The sequence below is a fragment of the Dermacentor andersoni genome, chromosome 6, assembly GCF_023375885.2.
Source record: "Dermacentor andersoni chromosome 6, qqDerAnde1_hic_scaffold, whole genome shotgun sequence".
NCBI lineage: Eukaryota > Metazoa > Arthropoda > Arachnida > Ixodida > Ixodidae > Dermacentor > Dermacentor andersoni.
Genome location: NC_092819.1, coordinates 63,797,266 through 63,820,967, shown reverse-complemented (window position 1 = coordinate 63,820,967; position 23,702 = coordinate 63,797,266). Strand labels below are relative to the sequence as shown.

The following is a 23,702-nucleotide window of genomic DNA, read 5'->3' as shown; positions in this document are numbered from 1 at the left end:
TGCGGTAACCCATTGCCTCCCTCGTCACGAAAGCATGCCGCTCTCCACGCGGAGCAAGGACGTACGCAACGTCGGGAACTAAGCAGTGGTGCGCCGAAGCGGCCTAGGAGACGGCGGTGTGCCCAAGTACACTCCTGATCGCGATCAGAAATAAAAATGAAAGAGGAAGCTTGAAGAGGGAAAGTGCTTTCTCGACCTCGTTCGAAAACTTTGAGAAGTAGTCGAGCGGAAACGTGCGGGAGCAGAGGCGGCCAGGGGTTGGCTCGAGCGAGGAAACGCGGAGGGCGAAGGAAAGCGCCGATATCGCGTATATAGCCTTGCCTACGTTTGTGATGGATCACGTGGGCCTACGAAAGAAAGACCGCCTAACTAGCCCGCTGTACTGCGGGCCATCCCGATCAAGTGAGCGATTGAGAATGAATCCGAAAATGAGCAGAGAAACAAGCGTCCTTGAGCAACCACATGTACAGCGGTGTAAGACGTAATTTAAAGCTGTAGAAGCCGCTTATATGGTGCCGTTTTTCCGCAGATGGGTCGTGTAGTGTCAGGCTTAACGAAATGAGCCAGCTACTTCCAGCCACTGTGGAAGTCGAATGAATACCGGAACACAGTGAACGAAAGAGTAGTACTAATAGCACCCTTTTGGGGCTCTAGGACACCTTCATTTCTTTCTTTCTTTTCTTTTTGAACTTTTTGCATGTTAATGGCCTTTCAAGAATTCAACGTTTTTGTCGTTATTTTCCCGAGGAGCATGCTTCGGAATTAAGAATCAATTTATGTATAAATTTCGGCTACGCTAGGTGCTTGTTTTTAAGATGTCTTCTCTGTCTGCGTAGATCCCTTTTCATTTCATCTAAATTCCATTGTGTGTGTGTGTGTGCGTATATATTCGCTCGGGCGGGCTGGCGCGCGGGTGTTTTAAATAATACAGAGTGAGTGCACAGAGCTGCAAATTATGAAACTGCTACGTGGTTCGCATATATAATATGTGCACTGCACTTCCAAGTTTTAGGCTGCATTATTTGGCTCTGCACTACATATACACACCGGAGGCACTTCGTTGATTAATTACAGCAGAAAGCTGGGCTAGTAGGTTACAATGTTCTGGTGTACTTACAGCGCTTAAAAATGAAAACTCACAACACGGAGACGACAGGACGCGCGCTGAACATCAACTGGTTTGCTAATGCACATGCTACGTAGCACAGTAGTTGTCCGGTACTGCATGTGTATGATTTGGAAACTAGAGTGCTGGACGACAGGGCACCAAGAATGAGGACGCGTATAGAGTGCTTGTATGCATCCTCGATCTTCGAGTCTCGTCATCCTAGCGTTCTGCTTTCCCTACGATACACAGGCAACACCGGCCAACAGCTGTGCTATGTATAGCATGTGCACTGTATAGTAAACCAGTTGATGGCGTTCAGCGCGCGTCCCGTGTTCTCCTTGCTGTGAGTTTTTCATTTTTTAACGCTGCAAATATGCCAGCATAACCCCACCTACTAGCCCAGCTTTCTGGCTCAATTAATCAGCGAAGTGCCTCTGGTGCGTGTAGTGCCTTCCGCGTTCCGAACATTTCCGTGCGCATGTGCGCAGTGGGCAAAGAACAAGCTCCGACGTCGCCCAATACAGTCTACCTTCTTCCTTCTTTCCCCACCCCCATTTTTTATTTCTCTTTCGTTCGTTTCCCGCTCATTCGGTCTTCTTCGACAGTGCCGTATCCGGAACTCGCGCCCCTCATCCAAAGGTCAGCGCCAAGTCGGCCGCCCTGTTGTAGGGTCGTGTCGTGTGGGGCCGCGGCTGCTTTGGTCGACGACGACGCGGCTTGTTGCTCTATGCCACAGGGCCCCGCTGGCTCGGCCCTCGCTTGCGGGTCCCGCGGCGTGTCTTGTTTATCCCGCGCAGCGATCCTTTTGTGGCCGGTTGTGGTGGCGGGCCAGCAGCGCGCGCCGCGTGAAGCGGATATTGCGCGCCGGCTATAGCGCCATAGCTAGCCGTAGCCGACGGCAGGATTGGTCAACGGATCGAGCCGCGCAGAGTCAGTGTAAACAGCTCGGCTATACTCCTGCCCTTTTGTACGACCCCTGGCTGTGAGCGTTGTGCGTGCTCGCTCGGTGAGCTTGGAGAACAGCAGACATTGATTTCACCCCCTTTGTTAGATAGGCATGCCGCGGAGAGGTTGAGATATAGTTGCTCGGCTACTCCGTTGATCTGTTACAGATGACTAGTTTCGTTGTCGTCTTTTTTTTTCATTCATTTATTATTTCGGTGTTATTTATTCGACGTGCATTGGGTGCACGTTAGAGAAAGCCAGATGGTCTAAATAATTCGGAATTTCCACTACGGCTTGCCTCATAATCATATCTTAGTTTTGGCGCGTAAAATCTCAGTATTTTATTTTGTTTTCATTCATTCCTTTATTTTGTTGTTGTATAACATGCGAAAATTAAGCAGCCGAAGTGTTCTTCACCATAATCTCTCCACAGCAACACATCTAGAACATATTTTAACGTAAAACAATACATGAAACACAACATAACAATTTTTATATTATGCAGCAAGCAGTAACAAATTAATAATAAAATTAATAAAATAAATGGCGATGAAACCAATAACTTAAGATAACAATTCCGCAGCGGGGAGTTCACTTTACTTGTGCACGTGCCACTAACCGAATAATATATACACATTGTAGCCCTCATACATTGGTGCAAGAGTCCTGCACGTACTACATAGATTGTATAGTTCGAGTTCCGTCCACAGTACAGAGCACAAGTTCGGAATTTATTGATGCGTCTTTCGCTCAAACTTTGAGAGAGAGATAAAAACTATGTTTAACTATAACAGGGGAGGGTACTTCACTTGCGCCGCTTACCCGTGGGAAAATATAATACAAAATTCTTTCAGGCGATAGTAGAGGTGCTGGTGATCTTGTTTAAGCTCATTTTTCGGTATACATAGCTTGCCATTACACGTTTGAAAATTATTCTGGCGTCACGATTAAAGACAAATAGAAATATCAATATTTTCTTTGGAATGATCTGCTAGCCTTCTGTAGACACTAAGTGTTGGACATATTCGCTCGGAAATCCACTTCTCCGCAAACAATCAAGCAACATGTTTCGCTCCGCAGTAAGACCATTATAATTATTTTTAATGTAGATTGGCTACACGGGTGTAGCTAGTGCAGGAATTCGCCTTTTTTTTTTAATTGGTGGAGAAGTGTAGCTCCGCCTACCTACACGAAGCCATGTTTATATCAAGTGTAGCATGAAAACTGCACTCTCTACACCGCAGTTTCGATGAGTGTAAGCAGCAGACGACAGACAAACCGGCTGGCGTTGCAAACGGGTGGCGTCATTTAATCTGGGACCGTCGGCGCTGTCGGTGTACGTATGCGGTGACGATGATGACGTATGTGGTTGCTGCAGGGACGGCAGCGAAGTACTGGAGGAACCTTGTGTCACACAGGAAGGGGAACTAATCTTCTGAGAAGATAAAATTGTCTTATAGATTGTGCAAGGTTGTTTAAGACTCCGCGCTGCATTATATGGATAAAAAAGTTGTCTTCGTGCGCTGCTCGTTCCTGATGTGTTTAGTTGCAGTTTGTTTGTACTTGTTGATAGAAATAAATTCGTACATTAGCTTTTAATTTCAGGCAAGGACATATCCACAACCAGTAAGTGCGCAAGTCAGACGCTTTTCGTCTGCTTCTGGAGAAGACGATGCTAAGTCTCTTCTGACCTGCTACAAGTCCAGCCTGCCAAGTGCAGCACACGATGTCAGAATGTAGAGCCTCTGCTAGGCTCTACATTCGTCTGCACGAGCCTGCACGAAGCGTAGGTAAAAGGAAACAGCCCTACTATAGTGCCTGCGGGACGACATAAGTTGGTCCGCATGCACTGGTCAACTCGCCTGAGTCTGCATTATGTTCGTTTCTTTTAATTTTGTGATGTTCCGTGTCTAGAGAGATATTTCTGCTTTTCTCGGGCGACAAAGAGAAGCCGGATGATCTCCTGATCCCAAAACTTTCTTTTTCTTTCTTTGTTTAAGGCTTAATTGTCAACAAAGATACATGTATATTATGTGAGGACACGGCGAAAATTTGCCGACCTGTAAATGATGATTGAGCAGTGTGTAGTCATTACACGAGGAAAGCATGTTTTTGACGTGGCTGTACATGTATCTCTAGGATATGGTGCTACAACCGTACTGCAGTTTGGACATGCTGAACCATCCGGCTCACCATAAATAACAGGTCGATAGGTTGCTGAATTGTCCCCTATCATTTTGTAGTTAACTATACGCTCACACTTTCAGAACTTCTGGCCAGAACCCTCAATCATGCGTCAAAATTGTTAGGCAACAGAGACGCACTTATTACTTGACAGCCGATGTGTGTGGATGCGTGTGTGTAGGCTTCCTCTCTTTCTTTCGGTTTTTTTTTCTTTTTCGCCTCATGCCCCACCTTACCTTTTACAAGTCCCACCCCGAAGAATGTGCAGCAGTTAAACTTTCCAAGCCAATCTCCCAGATGCCACGGAAGATTGCAGCTATAAGGTGCATGCACGGCGGCCCAAAACACCGAGAACGTCCAATTTGGACGGATCTTGATGGCAGGCGCTCGGAAGATACAGCAATACACGGTGGAGGCAGCAAGTAGCTGGCTCGTATACCGGGTTCATTCATGGTTTCACACTATGTACCCCGCGCATCTCATGTACGCTTCACGCAGCATGCACAACTTGGTGCCGGGCACCGAGCCGTCTTTCAAGACTCTGTTGCCCACTTCTCACTCTCTCTCTCTTTCTCTGTCTCACACGCACACGCACACAAACACACATACACTCAGGTATCGGCAGTGTTTCGCCTTGTAATCACGGCGTGGAGTGTTGCGGCTTTCTCCTCTAGATTGAGGCGTTCCGCCGCGTCCGCCCCGCCGAGCCGCCCCGAACAGCTTTATTTCGCGGGAACATTTTTCCACGACGCTGCGGGTTACGAGATATCGCGCGAGTCGTCCTTCAACGCGCTGGCGATAATCGACGCGCTGCGGCGGCGGCGGCGGCGGCGGCGGCGGCGGCATGGCGCTTGTTTCCCGAAGCCCAGCCAAGCCAAGCCCGCGCCGCCACCGCACGCCCACGTATCAAAGGGATGAAAGTGAAAAATGGCGGGTACCCCACCGGCGTCTACGCCCTTCGCAGTCCCGTGCACTTCTTGCTGGAAAGCATTCTCAGGCTACGTGCGGGACCATTACGTCTCTCCTTTTACGTTGTACATTGTGCCCTTCCTCACTCGCCCATGCCTCAATTTTTTTTTTTTTTCGATGGAGTCTTTCTTCTTCTTACGTACAGAGCGAGTGAATTGTTATGGCCCGTTGTTCGCTCGTTATAATTTGGATTGCGCCTCTTGTCTTATTAAATTGCACACATATTTCAGTGCGCTATTGGTCGTGTGCTCCGACGGTGAGTTATATTGATAGGTGGGTGGTGCTGCAGGAGTGGAGGAAGTGCGCCTTTCAGGCTCGACTTCCTCAATGGCTTCGTAGTCGCCTTCCCTCTCCCAGCATTCCAGCCGTTGCCTATATTGCAGGACGCTGGCGGAGCGCTTATATTGCGGTATTCGCAACCCCAAGTAATCGCTCGCTCGCCACTTGTAGCGGCCGTGCCGAGAACCAGCCGATCAGGCTTGAAACGAAAGAGGGTCTCTTGTCACGACATGCCCATGAATTCCTCGTATTTATTTCGGCGCACGAGCCAGAAAAAGAAAAAAAAAATATCGTAAGGCTTGGGATGCGTACCGTTATGCCTGTCATAGTGGTGGAAAGACAACAATGTACCGTTTCATCGTTTCCCGAAGGAAGCAGATGACGCGCAACGGAGAACGACATGCATAAGAAACTTGCTCATTGGGCAAACGTGATTGACACTACGCTGGTTTGTTCGAAAAATTTCGCTCAGGACGACATATTTCTTCCCGGCGAGTAGACTTGTTTTATTTTACAGCGAAGCTGTATATGGCTAGCCTATTCGTCCGTCCGTCCGTCTGTCGGTCGCCTGTACACTGAAAACTCCTCCGACGCAATTCCATGCGGGTGCGCGAAAGAGAGAGAGAGAGAGAGGCGCGCGATTAGCCAACACGACCTAGATAGCACAAGGCCTCTTTACTCCCATCCGTGACGTCACGCTACCTGGCCCGAAATTTCCATTGAGAAGGCTGGCGGGATGAAAGCGGTCACGTCAAAATCATTGCTGCCTACTCGGGAGCATCCCCATCAGATTCTGTGGCAAGCGGGCCAGGTAACAAGACGTCATCGATCGGAGTGAAAATGCCTTGTGCTATCTAGGTGGTGTTGGATTAGCTGCGCCAGAAGTGACGTCGTTGCTCTCCGTCGCAGCCGAGAGCGCGTGCGCAGCAGTTTCTCTCCGGCTCCGAAATGGATAGGCCACGCGTCATACGTACTCCTTAGGAGCAGCCAGCTTTCGATCAGCAACGCCGCGAGCAGAACCGGGAACGAACTCGTCTACGCCGTGCCGATGCTGCAGCCCGGGCACAGCAACAGGCTCGTGCAGCCGAGCGCAAGCAGAAACTGCGTACTGAGGATCCGGCAGCCTATCAAGCCGTCGTTTAATGAACCGTCGAGATTAACCTAGTGATAAACACCGGGGCCACACGTTTCAGCTTCGCTAGTTAACCGTCTGTATGGAGTGCTTGGGTGGTGATATTTTATATATTTTAAATATTATGCAGGGTGTTTTGAATCGCGAAGTTTATATTCGTTTAGGCAGCTTGAGCTTTATTTGGTTTTGTTAGCTTAGTTCATCGTCACAGCATTAGTGCTACTAACTCTTTAAGGAGTAGACAACACTGAGCCGGCGGCTTTCGTCAACAAAATCAGTGACAACTGGAGCCCTGGCTGGAACTTGATATACCCTTTATCGTTCTTTACTCCTTCAAGATAATTAACATAAAGTTCAAAACAGACGCGCAAAAGTGATTATTGTTCTTGTCCCTTACGATACTTTAATTGAAATTACAGGGATTATCTCCTGTTGAAATTCTGAAGAGGTTGGAGGATGCGATGGAAACTCGGTGGCGGCTTTGCTTGCAATAAGGTACGCTTCTAACGTTCTCTCGCTCACTTTCAACGCAACGGTCACGCATAAGCGCGCGCAACTGTTGCAAGCACGGAGGCGAGCGTGCCAGATGGCTGTTCGCAAGTCGCACTTCTCCAGCGCCGCCTTCCTCCCCCATCGTCTCCCTTCGGCTGTGTTCTAGGCAACCCGGCGGGCAAATGCCAGCCCCCTCTTTCGCAGTTGCCGGCGTGGAGCGCCGTATTACATCCTATAGCCTGCGCTGCGATGATTTCGTTTTCTTTTCTTTTTTTTTTTTTTTTTTTTGCCGCCAGTGCAGTGTGCGCAGCTTGGAATCAGGGGCCCACGACTTATCGTGATCTGGCGGGGCCGACTGGTCGGAGAGAACGCGGCGCTCGTCTAATGGGTGCCCCACGAAACCGTCATTGTTCCATCACGTGGTGAACCACTTCGTAATAGGGGGAACACACCTCCCGGCGCAGCCGCCGCCACTTGTAGCGTTCGTAACTGCTCCCCCCCCCCCCCGCCCCCCTGCCTCCCACTCGCCCTTTTTTCCTGTAGAGCTCTGCACGCAGGAGAAGGCCCATGATGTATGGACTACGTTCGGGTCGAATCTCGGCCACTTGTATACGTATCCCGCCACTGGGTCACGTTGTTATACCGAGCGACGTGCTGATCCGCTCGGGGCTATCCCAAACTGCAGCGCTTCTTTCAAATTTCACCCAATTTGGAGCAGACAGGTAGAGGAGGGGCCTCACGGGGCAAGCTTGATTCGACAGTGAACCATTTTAATATGGGAACATTAGGTCAAATGAAGCAAACTGCAGTGACCTCGCAGACAGGTGAACATGAAGGTCATAAAAAAAAAATAGAGATCCTGTAAGTAAACCAAGAGCGTTTTTCAGACGCTGATAGCTTTCGGCACAGCAGTCGGCCAACGCACGCACCTGTTCGCTGTATACTGCTAGGTGTTCTGCGAGCCAGTGATGGCGCGCACGAAACTCAAATCACGCGGTTTTTTTTTCTTCTTATCTTCTTTTTCTTCATTTTATTTCTCATTTACTTTGAGCTTGCTTAATATGTTTCTCGTTTTTGTTACTTTCTTAAGCATGGCGTTCAGCTGAGGCTGATTTTACTTCCTGTGGTTCCACTCCTCAGGCTTTCGGTGTCAAGTTATGGGGAGAGTCGTTAGGTGGTACTGTCTATAGATCTTCTTCCTTCGTTCAGCAGGCTCTGAACATCAATTAACATGCGCTGGCTATTAAGAATTTTCAAGTGACGCTTGTGTAGGTATGGTATGTGCCGCGCTTAACCTTATTCCATTGTCACTCCCAATTGCCAACTGTCCTACATTTAGCGGGATAGTGCCGATTTTTGAGTAAATGTCCCCTGTCTCTACTTGACCCAGTCATTTCCCGGTGATATGTCCAGACTTCTGCTTTTTGTTCTACCGAATAAAAATAAATAGACCCGATTCCAATTTTGTAATGCCTGTCGGCTCTCTTGCACATTGCATTCTTCTTTGTGTTCTTGGTTTGCCATAACTATAAGGGTGTTTTAGTTTTTGTCATGGTTCTAGTTCTGTCGCAGGCCCTAACCGTTCGCAGTACCGATATTCGTATTGGTAACCATCTCGACCCCCCCCCCCCCCCCCCCAATTGGAAATCATACTTTAAATTTCTCCACAATGAAAAGAGTGTGTCCTTCTGCAGTGTCACCTTATGATCCTTCTTTTAGCATGGATCAAACGGCATTACTGTTCTGTTTCTTTTTTTGCGGCACGTTAACTTATTTGAATGTAGATAATCGTTTACACATCACCTTCAAAGTTTTTTTTTTTTTTTTTTGACAGTAGCCCATGGAACATTATATTGCCGCCTTGTATTAGAACGACGCCGTTCCATCTTTCCAAAGCAGCCATTGCTTGTAACAGACTGTTATAACCTGAAACCAAATGGTTTTATGCGCCGAGGCGGGTATTACACGCAACTGCATTTGAGACTATCATTCTGTTCCGTGCCCATAACTTTCCTCAGAAACTTGGAATGAATTGCCCCTGGAGCACATGCGATTGAAGCTATAGGCGTCTGCCGAAACGGAGACGCTGAAATAAAGCTTCGCAGCCTCTCCGCTAGCGACTCTCGAACAGCTACGAAAAACTAGCTCGTAAGAGTTCGAATGCCGGTAGTGAAAACCGCCGAGGAACGGTGCAATAGCTGAGGACTGTTTCTGTAACACCGCAATGCACACGACCCAACCTAAGCGCAAGTTGTGAGACACATGGATTAAACTCCGTATAATATACCAGTACACTTTTAACAGCGGGGGCACATTCTATGCCACGAGTAGAAGGGAAATGTCGTCGGATACACTGCATTATATCGTAAGGTAAGAAGGCTATAGTTACGCATTAGGTCCCGTCGTCCGGGTATTTGCGCTCCGCGTTAATCTTTGTCACCTCGTGTGCATACAAGTACCGGACACAGCGTGACCTTATCGCTAGTGTTAAAATGCGCCAATGCAGGAAACGGCGCGGAAGACTCTCTTGTATAAGGGATTCCTCAGGGATAGTCTCTCTATAACGCACCACTATAGTTACAAATTTTAACGATTTCCCGGTTTGGTTGTGCAGACCAGGTTGTGCAGGTTGTGCAGGTTGTACTAACTACGCTCACCCACCTTCAATGAGCATGGAATAAGTGTGTTTCTACCGTACTCTTTATGAAACACTAACCACATCCTCTACTTAAGTCCACGATTAAAAGGAACGCAGAAAATTGCGTAGTCGTTGAAAGGCATCGCTACAGCTGCGCCTTCGTTTATACTTGCCGAAAGCATTATAGCCTCTTAAAGCTCTTTTATATGGCGTTGCGTTTAACCTCTCCCATTTTGTCAGCAAACGACAGCGGTAACCAAGAAAGCGAGCTATGCAACGCGCGGCTCAATGCCTTAATCACACGTTTGCGCTCACAAATTTCTGGTTGTCTACAGCGCCGGACAATATAAGGCTATTGGTGCGCTCCAGTTGGCGAACCACTGCAAGAATGGCTTTGTTTACGTTCCGCAAGCACGAACAAAAAAATGGAAAGAAAGTAAAAGACGGCAACCGAACCAGAGGCGACAAGCATATAAAAGCGAACATAGCGCCGTATATAAGTACTAATGCTCCGTAAATGCAGTCAGCAGATTAGAAAAGATGTATAATAGCCGCCGCACCAAGAAAGCCGCCCGTTAACTGGCTTGCTCGGCGCATTGCAAATGACGCGCTCATTAACGCGGTCGTTCCCTCGGCGCCGGCGTCAAAACAGAGAGACCGAGAGTTCGCTGGGGACACCCCTCTCCCGACGCCGTCGTCTGGCTCGCGCAGACGGGCGAAAATTGCCCCGCCGCGAACCATCGAGTGAGAACAGAATGCACAAGGAGCAGCACAACACACACACACGCACACACTCACGCTTAAAGCGATGCATCGGTTTGACTTCTCTTTGACATCCCAATTTCAATCACGTCGTCCGGAACGCACGCGCTCGCTTTCTCCACCGACACGCGACCGCTCTGCTATCCTTGGGCTTCCCCCGTTAAGTGTGTCTGTGTGTTCTCTCCTTCTCTCTCTGTTATATATACTTATACGGTTTTAGTAGCAGCGCGCGAGGCTTTAAATTAGCTCGTCAACCGCATGCATAAACGAACACGGGAAGCGCCGGCGGACTGGTTCACTCATCGTAATCTCCGAAGCGCCTCCCCCCGCCGTTCCCTTCGCAGCCGCGTTTTTATTTTTGCCTCCTTTCCTGGTTCGTTATGTAGTAGTAGACTCACTACTCTCCCCCCTCTTCTTCTTGCTTTCAGTGATTTAAGATAAGAGAGATGAGCAGCGGCTCGACGCATTCCCGATGCATTATTCAGTAGACCACGGCTGCGTCCGTTCGTCTCGTCTCTTGTACGGGCCGGCGGTTGGGAAGGCTGCGCAGGTCATACGCGCGTGCCGAAGTAGTTAAGAAAGAACGAGTGCCACACGCGGGTACAGCGGAGAGTGGGCTAGCCGAAAACGCTTCTGGACGAGGTGTCAGTGCGTCTGCGCGTATATATCGAGTCTCTCACTGTCGCTGGCTCTCATTCTTTTTCACACACCGTTTCTCCTCCTCAACCACGTTTTCTCGGCTTTCATGCGTATGCAGAAGAGGTCGCGAGCGTTGCCGTATGCGCGCACACTTAATCCCATCGTCACAAACAGAACCTCCCCGTGGTTGCTCTCGCCCCCCTACAACTTTTCACTCCCACAAGTGCACTTTCTTTCGACGTCCTCCCCCCCCCCCCCCCCCATCTCTTTCCTCCCAATTACTCTCCTCCTTTGCGCCGTATGCCCTCTCTTCAAGCCGCGAGGACGAGGAGAGAGCTTCATTTGCATGGCCCGCTATATTATTCCGGCCGAATTTTGCATGCGCGCGCGTGCACCAAGAACTTAAAACGCGTCCCCATGCGCAGAAAGGGAAATGGGGAGGGGTGTCGGAGAGGATGTCGAAGCGTGCTGCATGGCGAAATGTTTTTGTGTCCGCTGGTGCCACTGGCTGCAAAGAAGGAAGTGCGCTCGAAATGTGATGAGATTACACTGCCTCTTACCCCCGGTCACCTCCCCGACCCCCTTCCATTCAACGGTTGTGTGCGTGCCCCTCGGCCAAACCAAAGGCGCTGTTCAGCTTTGGGGCCCCTGGCTCTCTTTCTCTCTTTCTCTCTCTATCTCTCTTCCCTTGTTTCCTCGGCGTTCCGCCCGCCGAAAAAGCGAAGGCTCGTCGGCTGCTGCTTCAGCAGAAGCACGACGGCGGCCCCGTGTAAAGCGTATGCGGACGGTTTCGTGCTTTTCTTTTTGAGCCTTCCTTCCCCCCCAACACCAGCACCGCAGCCGCCGCTTTCGTCTGGTTCCCCTTGCCATTGGCCCGATTAGCATTTCAGCTCGGACTCTATTTGCAGCGAGGCGCTGATCAGTTGTTATGGGGCCGCTCGCTGGAGCGGTCGGTCGCCGGTTCCTCTTCGCGACCGCCTAGGCCTGTGCACGGCGCTTTCGGAAAAGCTGGCTGCGCCTTCGTCTGCTTGCTTTTCCTGCAATCATCGGCTGGTCCCGCGGTCAATGTGGAAGCCCGTTTACGTGTGGCGTCTGAGGATACATCTGTGGTGAGCTCTTGCAGTGAGGCCAGTGACCCTATTGTGCCAACCCGAGAGAGAACGCAAGAAAACGAGTGAAGGATCATCATCACGAATGGTTCATGCCGAAGAACTGCGAAACAACTGCCCGGCGATTTGTTCCTGTTAGTCACCTTCTCTAGTTACTAAACAGGCCCCCACAAAGGCCAAACCAGCGTGTGGTTACCTTCCCCAGCTGCCTTTCCTGCTTCTCTCTCTCTCTCTCTCTCTCGCTCTCTCTCTTGAGATCAGTAGCACGATCATCCATGGCTCCCTGCAGAGGTCTGCAAAAACCTCGTTTTCCAAGACGTCTTCTGCCATAATTGCCAGAAAGCAGAATAGGGCGCTTGAAGAATGGGCTGGTGAGAGATCTTCATAAGGACTCCATAGTAAAGATTGTTCCAGAAGTACAAGGCTCACGTACTAGGCAGCGATGTTCTTACGTGACGTGACCGTGTTCGCACGTTGAGTTGCGCATTTTTCCCCCCATTGACGAGCCGCGCCAGGTTTCTGGGGTTGTCAAGTGCGTCCTCCGTGCAAGCCTCTGGAATTCGACGACACTTCCTCGCCTGCGACGCGATGCCTGTGGCCATGCTTCTCTGCCTTCATTTTTCCTCTCTCCTTCATCGCCGACCTGCAGCGCGTGTGGTGCGTGTGCGACAGTAAGCGCTTCTCGGAATGAAAAAAAAAATTGTCGCAATGACGCACGACGACATCATCGTCATGATCTCTGCCGAGGTCCACCAAGGGACAGGATGCCTGCTCGCTTCAAGCCAGCCCGGTGTACAAAACGTCAGAGGCGGGTGTCCTTGCTCACTGAAGTCAACTCGCTGGTTGTGTCGCCGACGCGCGCGTTTCTTTTCTTTCTTTTTTCTTCTTTCCAGCCGTTCTCGCCACCGCACATTCGTTGGTGCGTGCGAGCTGCGTGGCCCCTTGTCTCAAGCTGCTGCTGCCGCCGCCGCCACCGTCGTCGTCTTGTGGCTCGCTCGCGAGATGTGCAGGAATGTGGTCGCCGTTCCGTCCGGTCTTTGTGGCGGCTGTGGTCGACTCTCGCCACCGAGGTTGCCGCGTTGGCCGGGGCCTCGACGCGCCTTGCCAGGGGTAGATAAGAGAAGCCCGGGGATTTCAGCGTGCGCGCGCGTGTGTGTGTGCGTGTGTGCGTGCGTGGCGTGCGCTCTATAGAGTGGCTGTAGTGGTGGCGGCGGCGGTGGTGGTGTGGTGGTGGTGGTTGCCTCCGCGGCCTTCTTTCTCGCTGGTTCCCCTTTCACCTGTAGGCGGCGAAGGCTCCCGCTCGCTCGCTTGCTGGCGTGCTCGCTAGCTCACTTGGCGCCTGCTGCCTCGCTGGCTGCGTACGCTCGCACGAGCCACTTTCCAGTTTTTAAGGTTTCTGTTCAAGGACGCGGCGGCAGCCGATGTGTCCGCGGTGTGAGTGGGCGAGGTCCCGGGAGCCAGCCGGCGCAGACCTCGCTTCTTCTGCGCTCCTTTCTAAACGTGTTCTTCTGTATTTGTTTTTATTTTCTTCTTTTCTCAATGGTACCTGTTAGATCTGCCCTCGTGGCGCCTTGCTACCTTGTGTACTTTTTTTTTTTTGTACGCCCAGCGGTCAGATTTATGGGCGCTTTGAAAGGTGAGCTAGTTCTGCAATACGTTCTCGGCTAGGCTTGCTCATGCTCGCGGACTTCGTGTGGTTGTACTCCCACACCAGATTTCTTGCATTTTCCTTGCTTGTTGCGGAGAAGGGAAAGAAAGTATAGAGACAGGTTGATACTTCTGCCGCCACATGATTTCTCCGCTGCGCATTAAGGCATCTGCGGCTGAGTGCGTCTGTTCATCAGGAAATCAATAACTATAATAAGCGTCATGCAGCAACGATGCACGCATGAGGACGCATCGCGTCACTATTGCGCTATTTAATGTCGTAGAAGTGGTGGGGCCATAGTACTTCGTGACTTGGAGACAGTATTGCATCTCTATCGGAATGTCAGCACGCTTGATATGGTCGCGACGATTACAAGACGTCCTGGAGATGAGATGAGCTATTGGCATCATTACCAGCCTACCGACGTCGAGGGAACTGCGCTGTGTGGTAAGGTAGACGCAGAATAGAATGCGATACATATATATATATATATATATATATATATATATATATATATATAATATGCGTTTGCTTCTCGGGTGCCGTGTGATAATAATAATAATAATGTTATTTCCCATCACATGCACATGGCGGAAGCAGGCAGTAAAAACGCCTAACAAATTGGCAGCTTGACAAAATCGTTTACGCTCCTAACTCTTCTCATGGAAAAGAATACGTGACTTAATTAACTCTCGTGGTATTGCGCGAGTCTGTCAGGAGCGCCGGTTCGCAGTGCGTGACCAGGTCCATCGACGCCCGTCGCGGAAGCCCAGTTGTTACGCCTTGCGCTGCTGAGCTCGAGGTCGTGGGTTCGATCCCGGCTGAAGGGGTTGCTTTTCAGTGAGTGCGTGCTGCAAGAACGCTCGTGTACCATGCAGTGCGTCGGATACGATATGAAAAATCCCAGATATTCAAAATTAAACCGGAACCCTTACGGTGTGCCTCATAGCCATATTGTTTGGCACACAAACCCGCGAATTCAATCGATTTAATTTTCGGGTATATTGACCACGTGACAACGTGTCGCCTTGACGACGTGCTCATGAGAACATGCAATGCATATAAATGAACTAGCCGAGGTCACCGCGCCATATGTACACGGGACCTCAGCCTCCTTTCTACAGTGAACAATGCGAGAAAAAAAAAAATAGTGTGTTCACAGAGAACAAAAAGAGAATTCGTCACGAGATCACGCAAAAAAAACTTGATGTGGATCAGTGATTACAGCGCATTTGCTTTTACAAGATTATTCTCTTATATTTAGTTCTTTGGATTGGCTAGCGTTGGCCCTGTTACATTTGCACTGTAGTGGTCAGCTGGTCCGTGCTTTGCACAACAGGTTAGCCGATAAGGTTGCCTATGAAAGTAGCTTGCGCGCGCAGACCAATGACGCGCAATACGAACTCACACGCTACGGCACCAATGTTCTTTTTTTTTTTTTCGTACTGTTACAAGAGACTCGGAAATGAAACATCGTTCGATCAAGGTAAGCGCAGGTGAGTTAGCGGAGGAACGTTTTCGCCGATTCATCGCGCAATAAATCATCTCCTGTAACTGCGCGGCGTATAATCGTAGCAATGTAAGCGCTCTTTACGCGCAATCTTCATTCGTATACCTCGTGCCCGCGGTGTCTCCGGGTGAGGCGGTGCCGAGAGTGACCCGGATTTCGTCGTTCCCAAGACGGAAGATCAGCTCGCTTCCGCGGTATCGTCGCGTTCCGAATCTCGCTCCCTTGGAACTTTCACCACCCGGAAGCTAGAGCACTTTTCGCCGCACCTCTGTAGGCGCTGTCTTCTGCAGACGTCTAGTAGACGCTTCTGCTTTCCTTTAGACCCTTCCTTTTGTTCATATTGTCCGCGATGGGCCACCGCTTCGTCGTTTGTCTCGTTATCACGCCTATCGCTGTCATCATTGGAGAACTTCATAGGAAAATGTCCGACATGTCAAAGCGCGAAGGTGAAGTGATGAATGAATGAATTAATGAATGGGCATGTACCAGTTTATTCTTGCCAGCTATTTCCCAACGGGTAAATGAGAGATGCGAAGAGGAAATGGAATAGATGGGGATGCAAACAGAAGCGTGATTAGAGGAGAGAGCAGTGGACGCACGCGAATGCATGCGTCCACTGCCGCAACTACGGCCAATGCCATCGAATGCCGCAGGATGCCGCAGACGGCCAATGCCGTCTACGTCCAATGCCGCAGCTACGGCCAACCACGGACAGCACTTTCACGAGTGAGTGTTTGAATATGGGCCCAGATGTGTCACGACTGCTAAGGCACATTGACGACGCACTCGTTCTAACAGTTGCTACATTTCACTACTCCGTGTTCTTTCGTAATTGCTGCAACGTCAGGATGCAGTCGACATGGACGAATGAGCATTCACAGAAGAAAAAGCTGTGGGAACATTGACTCAACCGTCATTCGTACAAAGAGACACCAGTGTACTGCTTTTTTAGAGGATTGAGCTCTGCGACTGCCTTTGATTGCGTGGTGGACGCTGTTATTTAATGATTTATTGTCCCTTTCCATTTTCCCTTTCTTTCCGCGTTTCCCTCCCCCAGTGTAGGGTAGCAAACCAAATGCAAGCTTGCTATCCTCCCCGCCTTTACCTTTCTTTCTCTCTTTCTCGGCATGTCATGGAATGAAGTACATGATGTCCACCACTGGCGCTTTATCTTCGTATTTTTCCTATACCGTTTGAACAAAGCACATTCAGTGTCTGACTAGCGAAAAAGATTTTCAAAGGAGGCTACACCATTGCTCATGAACGGAGCATTGTGGGCGTCGTGGGTGTTTCACGGGGCCTCGGGTCGAGCGTGTCTTTGCCGAAGAGAGAGGGCACGAGGAAACGTGGGTAGAAACACGGAGAACGGCGCAGGCAACGATATTTAAGTGATAGGTGGACGACCGATGCGCTCATTATCAGCTCATCCTTATTCGAAGTCGATTTTTAAATTGGAGTGTGAGTTGATGGCTCAGCGCAATATGTGCACGTTCGTATCACTCGTCCCGTTGTCTGGGCTGCTCGCAATTACAATAACTGAAATTTGGGCGAGATTATATATATGAATGCATTATAGCGCTAGACGAAGACAGAAAGAAAAACGGCAGAACAAGCGCTATCCTGTCCTGTCATACCACTTGTTCTGTCGTGTTTCCTTCTGTCTTAGCCTTCCTTGTGATATTAAAGTAGAACATGCGGTTCGCCATGCTGAACATAAACCAACTATCCCTGCTCGGAACCATCGTGTAGTGAGTTGGGGGTAGGGAAACGCAATAAAGAAAACGAGAAAGAAAAGAAAATCAGGCCAGAGTTCCTCAATAGTGATGATTGTGACGTGTCTACAGCTGGGTTAGCATGTCAGGCTATCTGCCAGGCCATAGCCCCCGCGGTATGTCATTAAAGCTTGTATCTCTTCTCGCTGTATACGGGCGACCTTGGACACTCTCATTTATCAAAGTTGCTATACTTTGTTTCTGTTAGAAACTTGCAATTTCGTGTACACTGTGACGCCCTCAACACTCTGCGAATTTTCTGTTAGATTTCTGCAAAGTGGGTGTGGAGTGTAACGAAACGCGTGACCGAGGGCGGGATCGAACATCACCGCAGCCTAATGCCAACCGTTAGGGCACGATCGCACGCGCAGGCTTATTATCTCGTGCTAAAGCCACTGCTTGAAAAGTCTGGCGCGTTCACAACGGGCCAGTTCCTCGCATTCTTCCATTGCGACAGCTAGCGCTTTGTGACACTGTATGAAACAGCGCTGCCCTCGGGGTCATCATCATTTCTCGTCAGACGGATATCTACAAAGTGGTGTGCCATGTGCCTATGATGCTATCGTAATAAAAGAATAATAAAAAAGAGAACAAGAAAGAGCGGGGGGAGGGGGAGGAAGGGATTTGCCTTAGCAAGCAGTGTTTCTGAACGTTTTAAAGTTTGCTTTCCTCCATGCAAGGCATAAGGAAGGTTGTAAAAAGGAAATTTCTCAAAGTAGGGAGATTCTGGGGGAAGTTGTCATGAGCTTTCAATATTTTTGGCAGGGCCACTTATGCCGATTTCACTGGGCAGCACGGGCTACCGTGTTGCTTCGTCCCCGCGATTTGATTCGGCAAATGCGACCTTCCACCGTTTGCGTCGAAAGCCCCGCGACGCAGAAAATCCGACCAGTGGTTGCGCAACTCGATCGTCGAGACCCTGTATCGGCTTCTGGCCGTCCCGCTTAGTCACAGTGCCAGCATCCGCGTGGCGTGTCTTCATTCTTTTTATTATTATTATTATTATTTCGTGCGTGGCGCAAAACGGTGTTGTGCGCCATATAGGGGTCGCCGTATACACAGTTTCTCCACAAAAAAACGTGTCCCACGCGCGATGCCCGCGGCGGTGGACACGGTGTGCGTGCGGCCCTGCAGGCCAAGACAAATGAACGTCCGTCAGCAGCTGCACGTGGGCCCGTTTAAGCTCCATTAAGGGAGACATTTTACGCGCGCGCTGCCTTTCCTGCAGCGGCTGCTTGGCGACGTGAGCGTCGTTTCGTTATTTATCCCTGGGGCGCTCACGCGGTGTGCACGTGTGTTTATATATAAACTCAGGCTGTGGGGGTGGGGGGGGGGGGGGGGCACTTTTCTTTACGCGCGCACACACACAAAAAATAACAATAAATCAATAATAATAATAACAAAAAAAAAAATGGGAGCGAGGGAACGGGTTCGGAGCTTAATTAAAAAGGCATCTCCACCGTCTGGCACTGGGTATGGACCCGTTATCTCCTCTTGGCCTGTACATTTTTGCTTCGCCGATAGTTGTCGGTGCGCGCGTGACCCAACTTCTTTTTTTTTTAACCACTTCGACGACTCGAGGTTACCACGGCGTTGTGTATAGTGGGTCATGAGTCGCGCGCGCTTTTCACGGCTACGCAGCAGCTCGAAGCGAGCTCGCGCCGTTTCAGCGCCCAGCAAAAGGACAAACTCGCCGAGGGGGTCGCGGGCTGCTCGCGGAAAAGCCGTGCCACCGCCGGAGATGAACAGCGTGCGGCGTCGAGCGCCGCTCGTTAAGCGCCCGCCGTAATGAGCCGCGCCACGCTGCGGTCCCGTCGCGTTGCCTCGCTGTACGTCGACGCCGTCGTTCTCGCTGCGAGCTTGGCCGTGGATTTTGCGACGACGTGGGGGAGTTCGCGGATTGCCTAGCGAGGCTAGCCGGGCTCCCTATAGTGCGTGTGCTGCATGTGATGTTTTTCTGTTTCCTTTTTCTTTTTTGTAAATATATGTATTTTCTAGGCTATGCTATGGTGCGTTGCGCAATGACCGCAGGCGGCGTTGTAAGGCTGCGAAGCGTCCTTGTTCGCTGTTTTCCAGAGGAGTTAGGCCGTGACTGTACACAGTGCGCTTCGGGGAAAGGCCGCAGCTGCAGTAGCAGCGTGATGCGCCTTTGCTTTTTTTTTTTTTCCTGTGTATGTGCGTGTGCTTATGTATTTCAAGCGAAGCCAGCGCAACGCCTGACACGCGCTAAAGTAAAGAAAGGTGAAAGTGTCTTTTCCTTTTTCTATCCTATCTTTTTGTTTTATTTCTCGTCTTCATAATTTTCATTTGGGGGGGGGGGGGGGGCAGGGAGAGAGGGGGTCATCTTTTTTTTTTCACTTTTACTGGTTCGACGACTACGGTTATCAGTTGAATTTCTCGCGCCTCAGCCTAATATTTGTGTGTGTGTGTGGGGGGGGGGGGGTGCGATTGCTGAGGATTAGCATCACAAAGCGACGTAGGAGACTATCATAAGATACGCTGCAGTGGAGGACTAACGCGATCACCATCGCGTTGTGTCCACAATGGCCAAGAATCCGAACCGGCAATCTTGTACTGAGCAACGGAATAACGGTATAGGCATTTACCGAGCCATTTCGACGGGTACCTTGTTTTGGCGCACACAACATGTATAGGTGCACTTCAGCTATGGTATTGGAAGTTCGAAGACTTCATGAAACCTATATGAAGGACTAACGCTCATCAGACTGTCAGAATGCAAATGTGACAAGGATAAGTCCAATAAGAAAGGCATAATCATTTGAACAAAAAAAAGCAAATCGGAAAAAGACGTCAAAGTACTCATCTAATTTGTGATAATTAGCGAAGCAACATTTGGATTACAGTTTTGTCCACAAATATGGGGCTGCTGTTTACAGTATAGTATCACGTAAAACGACGTGCAACGAGGGTTAATGATGGTGCTCCACTCTGGTTCTTTGGCAGGTACGTGTGTCTTAAGTACACGAGCCTCCTTGCATTGCACCTCCATCGGAATCCAACCCGCGACCTCGTGTTCCGCAGCGGAACGCCGCATCCACTGATAATCTTTATTTGCACTGATATGCTAGCATGCCAGCACATTATTCGCCATACTCGCGCGCAGAATACCAAGACACCGACGCTCCTTAGTGTCCACAATGAAAGCGGACCCACTTCAACATTCACTGGGCCACAGGCCAATGTCACTAGCGGCGCCCGTATTTCAAGACATCTGGCACTCCCCGCGCCGCACCGCGGCCTGTGCGTTAGAGCAGCACGCGCGCGTATGACGACTTGGCACTTTGTCACCTCTGGGCGCTCGAAGCCAAGATGCCAGGTATGGACCGCTTGTGAGTCACGCGGGACCGCGGCTCGCCTTGGCTCCGTGCAGCAAGTTCGCGGGGCGCTTTTCTTTTATAGCCGCGCCGTCCTATTGACCGCCGCGCCCGTTCTTCGTCGTGCTGCGTCGGCGCGTAAAATTTGACACGAAGCTTTACGAGGCCCTCGTGCGAACAGCTCCGGCCTTTTGTGGGCGCTGCTTTTGCGAGCTTTAAACAAGGACGCGCTCGGCAGGATCGCCCGGACCGCTTTTGTGCGACGCCCGCGCGAGCGGCGTCGCGGCAAACGCGTTGACCGAAGCTTCGTGGCCGGGAGCCAGCCGATGGTTAAGGCAGTCTGCGATCAGCCTTGGCTCTATACGCAGTCAACTGTTGCTGATTGCTAAGTCTCAGACATGATGGTGTAACAGAGAGAGAGAGAGAGAGAGAGAGAGAGAGAGAGATGTAAGGAAGGCAGGGATGTTAACCAGTCAAGAGTCCCGTTGGCTACCCTGTGCTGGGGGAAGGAAGAAGGGGGAGATAGAGAAGGGAGAGAGAGAGAGAAGGGGAGAGAGAAGGGGTATAGAGACGTGCACAGACAGTACTAGAGTCAAAGCTGCTCGTTCTAACCAAAGTGCAGTGGTAAAGGGACCCTAAATGCCAGCATCACGGAGCTTTAGGAAGGGCATGCTCAAAGATGTCATCGCCCTGTTTTAGGGCAGTCACAAGCAGAGTTTGGCATTAGCAGATACTTGGCGAGGTTCATGTTATTTCTAAGGTGCACGCGAATTACAGGCAGCCGAGGCCCGATTTCAATCAATCATCATCATCAGCCTGATTACGCCCACTGCAGGGCAAAGGCCTCTCCCATACTTCTCCAACTACCCCGGTCATGTACTAATTGTGGCCATGTTGACCCTCCAAACTTCCTAATCTCATCTGCCCACCTAACTTTCTGTCGCCCCCTGCTACGCTTCCCTTCCCTCGGAATCCAGTCCGTAACCCTTAATGACCATCGGTTATCTTCCCTCCTCATTACATGTCCTGCCCATGCCCATTTCTTTTTCTTGATTTCAACTAAGATGTCATTAACGCGCGTTTGTTCCCTCACCCAATCTGCTCTTTTCTTATCCCTTAACGTTACACCTATCATTTTTCTTTCCATAGCTCGTTGCGTCGTCCTCAATTTAAGTAGAACCCTTTTCGTAAGCCTCCAGGTTTCTGCCCCGTACGTGAGTACTGGTAAGACACAGCTGTTATACACTTTTCTCTTGAGGGATAATGGCAACCTGCTGTTCATGATCTGCGAATGCCTGCCAAACGCACCCCAGCCCATTCTTATTCTTCTGATTATTTCACTCTCATGATCTGGATCAGCAGTCACTACCTGTCCTAAGTAGATGTATTCTCTTACCACTTCCAGTGCCTCGCTACCTATCGTAAACTGCTGTTCCCTTCCGAGACTGTTAAACATTACTTTAGTTTTCTGCAGATTCATTTTTAGTCCCACCCTTCTGCTCTGCCTCTCCAGATCAGTGAGCATGCATTGCAGTTGGTCCCCTGAGTTACTAAGCAAGGCAATATCATCAGCGAAGCGCAAGTTACTAAGGTATTCTCCATTTACTCTTATCCCCAATTCTTCCCAATCCAGGTCTCTGAATACCTCCTGTAAACACGCTGTGAATAGCATTGGAGAGATCGTATCTCCCTGCCTGACGCCTTTCTTTATTGGGATTTTGTTGCTTACTTTATGGAGGAGTACAGTGGCTGTGGAGCCGCTATAGATATCTTTCAGTATTTTTACATACGGCTCGTCTACACCCTGATTCCGCAATGCCTCCATGACTGCTGAGGTTTCGACTGAATCAAACGCTTTCTCGTAATCAATGAAAGCTATATATAATGGTTGGTTATATTCCGCACATTTCTCTATGGAGGCGAAAGTCCAAAGCTCTCGTGTACTAAATGCGTGTTGGAAACACCCAGATGGACAAAATTAATCCGCAGCAATCGAATGCGGCACCCTACATAGCCAGTTGAGAGGTTTCAATCCGTCAAACACCACGCTGCATTTCTCGGGTGCGCTGAGCTTCCTTTAGAGTTTGAAGACCACTTGGATCCATCATAGTTATGAAACTGCCTCTTAAGTTGTATCGGTAGACTAATGATGCGTCGCAGCCCTTTCAACATTTTCTTTTCTCACTTTCGTTGCCAAACTGACCTCAACGGGATTGAAACATGCACATTCGGCTCACTGAAAAGCCAGCGGCTTTAGAGATTCACTAACGTTGCACGCCGCCACCAATAAATAACGTAACAAACAAGCCCCATGAGCGCGTATATAGACTGCAGTGCAGGGTATATATTGCAATGACGTGGCGAGAGGTCGGTATATACACGATAGGGCGTACGCAACAGAGCTCAGTCCACGAACTACTGGGAGTATATGTAGCACGGACGACGTGTATAGAGCGCTTGGAAAGGGTGATATATCACTCCCATCTCAGTTTGCCTCAATTGCAGGTTTGGTATACCTTACAAGTTGCTCCCATTCATCTAAGTTCACGTTAAAGATACAGCATACGTTGTAGACAGTGAAGGGTGTTCTATCCGTATCAAACTATTGCTACTTGCTAAGTGAGCCATCAGTTATTATCATCGTTGTCGTCCCCATCAATGTTCTTAAACTCATTTGCGTTCTAATCTGTTTTTAGTCCGATGTTTCAGCAATTCGAGCGTTAAAATTTGAGGGGTCTGCCATACGTTCTTCATTTTGTTAGCTTTCATTTTGTAGAAATGCCTGCGCCCTTGTAATCATCGGTGGTTGCTCGTATGGCTATATACATGTCACGAACTTTGCCGTAGTACTTGGTTAGTTAAGACAAACTTTGCTACAGGCAAGGGAACTCCCGTGTACTGATAAGCCGAATGATATGAGTAATAGTGGCTACCTAAGTACGGCTTGCAGCTGTGCATTCTATAAAAAATGAACTGTCAGATCGCGTCTATGTGTCGTAAAAAAACAAAAAAAAAAACACCTTGTGTGTATACTTTCATACTGCGGATCGATTCGGCGACCTCGCGAGTGTACACTAAGCATGTTTGCGATGTTACCTTTGCACGCGATAAAACTCATTCTCCGCATGCGAGGTCGCGATATAATAAGGAAAACACAGCCGGCCCGCGCACTATATGCGA

General features: G+C 49.7%; 1 long non-coding RNA gene across 6 annotated transcripts in view; it reads left to right on the top strand.

The window, feature by feature from the left end:
• LOC126522746 (uncharacterized) overlaps positions 1–23,702 on the top strand; it is a 785,183-nt gene that overhangs the window by 230,779 nt on the left and 530,702 nt on the right. Inside the window, exon 3 of one of the 6 annotated variants that reach the window (XR_011895174.1) lies at positions 7,037–7,112. The exons of the other annotated variants lie outside the window; for them this stretch is intronic. This is a non-coding gene — a long non-coding RNA (uncharacterized lncRNA). The remainder of the gene's footprint in view (positions 1–7,036; positions 7,113–23,702) is intronic. 6 annotated transcript variants of the gene reach the window in all.